This window comes from Marmota flaviventris, chromosome 10 (genome assembly GCF_047511675.1).
Source record: "Marmota flaviventris isolate mMarFla1 chromosome 10, mMarFla1.hap1, whole genome shotgun sequence".
Classification (NCBI taxonomy): domain Eukaryota; kingdom Metazoa; phylum Chordata; class Mammalia; order Rodentia; family Sciuridae; genus Marmota; species Marmota flaviventris.
The window spans coordinates 107293959-107297626 of NC_092507.1; the positions used below are offsets into that span (position 1 = coordinate 107293959).

Sequence of the window (3668 nt, forward strand, 5' to 3'; positions counted from 1 at the left end):
CTGATAAATCCATTGTAAGTAAAAAAACATCTTGTGTTTAAAATGCATTTAATGCACCTAACCTACCAAACAACATAACTTAACCATAGAGTGTACTGCCGAGTATCGAATATTTACCCTCATGATTATTCAGCTGACTAGGAGCCGTGACTCACAGCATTCTGAGAGTATCATACTGCATATTGCTAAATTGGCTAAGTTGAATACTCAAAATATGGCATGGTAAAAATGGTAGAAATCATATCATATTTAGTAGGATGCATATTCATATTTATATCATTGTAAATGTGAAAAATCATAAGTCAAACCATCCTAAGTTGGAGACCGTCTGTATCTATAGTAATAAGAGCTATTGATCTGTAGTTCTTTTGTGATGTCTCTGTCTGGTTTTGCTATCAGTGTAATATTGGCCTCACAGAATGAGTTGTAAAATGTTGCCTCCTCTTCTACTCTTTGGGAAGAGTCTGTGAATGATTGATATTAATTCTCCTTTAAAGGTTTTTTGTAGTTTAGCAGTGAAGCCATCTCGGCTGTGGCTTTGTGAGTGTATGTGGGGGGTGGGTAATTATTTCTTGATTAATAATTCAATCTCTTTGTTATAGATCTACTTGGAATGTTTTTGTATTTTGGATCCTGATTATTATTATCACCATGGCAGTAAAAAATATTTGAAATCATAATCCACAAAGAATTCAGGTTGGGTGGCCATTTAGTCTTGGTTTTATGGTTCTTGAGTCTCTGCTTTAAGAGTCTTAAGATCTCAAATTATTTACCATTTATTATGTTAGTTTTCCTCACTGTGATAAAATACCTGAGATAATCAACTTACAAAGAAAAAAGGATTTAGTCTGGCTTACCATTTCGGGGTTTCAGTCCATGGTCATGTGATGCACTGTGTTTGGATCTGTGGCAAGGCAGGCATCATGGTGAGGAGCCTATTGTAGAGAAGAGCTGCTCATCTCAGGGCAGCTAGGAAACAAAATAGGGAGAGAAGTAGGGGTCCCAATGGCCCCTTCAAGGACATGCTCCAAATGAGCTAGCGAGGTCCCACTACCTCCCAATAGCATAAGGGTCTTTTGGAAACACCTAAATCCAAATTGTGATATCTAGGTTACAAAGCACAAATTTAACATGAATAAGAAAACATACAGAGAATCATAAAGAAGTGAGGAATTGATTGAGAAGAGAAATAAAGAGGAGATGTGCCAGGTTTTAAAGTCCACTGTAACAGAGGAATGCCAGCTCATGCCCAAAGTTGCTCCTGGGGAGTTCCTCTAACTCTAGTCCCCCGTGATGGACCTTGACCCTTTTCTACCAGCCAAGGTTACCTGGCCAGAGAAAGAACTTAATCCAGGAGCAGGGTTCATCCTGGAGCAACCTGAGGTCAGTGACTTAAACCAGCATAAAAAGGTGAGCTGTGTCAACCAGACTCTCTTCTGGAATCTGAATTTGGGGAAGCGAACTGAGAGAGCTGCCAGCCCAGCCAGTTGCTAAAAGACTTGTCCCAGGTATTACCTTGAGATCAAGGTGGCACTGGAGATCCCAGGGCAAGCCAAAGTCACGTGGATGCCAAGGTCATGAGGAAACAGAAACTGTGGAGTAGAGAACACGCTGATCAGTAAAGGAGTCAACCCTCACAACAGGCAGCCACAGCATGAGAAAAAGACCGTTCAACCAAAACTAGAGCAGTGGAACAGAGAGTCCTGGAGTCTGCCTGGGAACGTGGTATCGTGCCAACCTCGGTCTAAATCCATGCGTAACCTTTGTGCCACTCCTTGCCCCTGTTTTCCTGATGACTCTTTGAAGGCTGTTCTTTACACACTAAGATCGACAGTGAAACAGACTTGGTTAGGCAGAGTGGAAGGGAAAGAAGTTCAGGATCCCAAATCAGCATGGATGGCATCATAGAGATGGATTTCTCATGGACTACCCAGGGAAGGGCAGAAAGAGGACTTTTTAAAGTAGGAGATTCCAATGGTCCACACACCTAGATTTTTAAATAGTCTAAACTGTGTATTGGGTGAATGAATGAAAGTAAACAAGTTGGGCTCTCAGAATCAGGACTCTAGACTTGAGGCAACAGGAAACCTCAGTTGTTTGGAACAGGAAGGTGATACCATCAATCAGGCATCTGAAAAATCACACAAGGTTTGCAAAGACATTCCATCCCCAGCAGTGGAGCAGGCTGGTCCTGGTGTCATAGTGCTGGACCTAACAAGTCCAGCAACACACCGGCTGAGGAGACAAGAAGGTAGTGCATGCTGGGAAGCAGAGCCACACTGCAGTGAGGGCTGAGGGAGGCATCCTCCCAGACATATCAGAAGCTAAGAAGTGGCCAGAGCCACCAGCCAGGGAGGCCACTGTGGGGAATGCTGCTCCTCTTTCCGACTGCCTGGAAGTAGTAGCTCTAAGTTTCTATGCAAACTCACCGTCAGTTCTCAATGGGCCCATTAGAACAGGGCTGTCGGCCTCCTGTGGACTTCCTTATAGAACTCAGATGTCACACGTAGACCCGTGACAGTTGTGTCCTCATCCTGTCAACTAGGCATCTGTAAGACAAGCACCACAATGGTCTGTCTCACTTATGTGGAGTCTAAAAAGTCAATCAAGTAGAAAATAAAATGAAGGTTACCAGAAGCTGGGGTGGGTCTTTGGTTGGGAAGATGGGGAGAGATACTGGTCAAAGGATAAAAAAATTTCGGTGACAAAAGAGGAATAAATTGAAGAGAACTAGGTACAATAAATTGAAGAGAATTTGGTGACTGTAGTTAATGACAATATTTTGTATCCTTGAAGAATACAAAGAATACAAAGAATGCAGATGTTGTGTTCTTATCACAGAATGATAACCGTGTAAGGCAACATTTGTGAATTAGCTAGATTTCGCAACTTCACAAAGTACATATACTTCAAAACATCATGTAGTACATGATAGACATATAATTTTATCTGTGAATTAAAAAAAAACATGAAACATGTATGTTCTGTAAATTCCTCCTTTTCTGGACCTCCAAGGTTTCTTTCTCAACCCATAACACAGGTTGGATAAAGACCTACTTCTCCCAACCCCACTGTTTAAAGACCCACCCTCTCCAAGATGACGTTGGAGGTTATAAATAGAGTGTTTTGTTTTGCATACCCAGCAAGGAGCACAGAGAGCATCTCCCCCAGGGCACCAGGTGCATCTCCTGGGCCTCCTGGGTTTGCTCCCTGGGCTCCTGTTTCTTATCCCTCGGCTCTGGAGGCAGGCATTGGTGTCCATCTGGGTTAATCCCATCTGCCATCCAGCTGTGGTTGGACTCTGCATAAGGGTAAAGTGAAAGCAGCGTGGTTAAGACCCCAAGCCTGGGAGGGGCAAGGAGGACTGGGAGAGGAGGCCAGCAGAGAAGAGATACAGGCAGCATCTGCTGGTGAGGGACCGAGGTGTGGGACCACCCCAAGTACCAGTCGCCCCTGCAGCAGGTAGGACACAGCCTGCCCAGCACAGATCAGGAGGAGGAGTGGCTTCGCCTCCGTAGCCTCCCACACCCTGACTGCATTAAAGGCCACACTGGGCCCACAATGACTTTTTGATGAAGTGGATGCCGCATCCTGCAGGGCCAACCGTCTCAGGGAAGAGAACAGCTCAGCAGAAAGCAGATCCTGCTTTCCAGTCTGCTCTTCTCTTG

At 44.3% G+C, this 3668-nt stretch overlaps 1 long non-coding RNA gene across 1 annotated transcript; it reads right to left on the bottom strand.

The window, feature by feature from the left end:
- Positions 1 to 868: 868 nt before the first annotated feature.
- On the bottom strand, positions 869 to 2472 carry LOC114096683 (uncharacterized). The gene is made up of 3 exons (XR_003583474.1): positions 2430 to 2472; positions 1516 to 1592; positions 869 to 969 (listed from the first exon to the last, which is right to left on the bottom strand). It is a non-coding gene; the product is annotated as an uncharacterized lncRNA (long non-coding RNA).
- Between the last annotated feature and the right edge of the window lie 1196 nt (positions 2473 to 3668).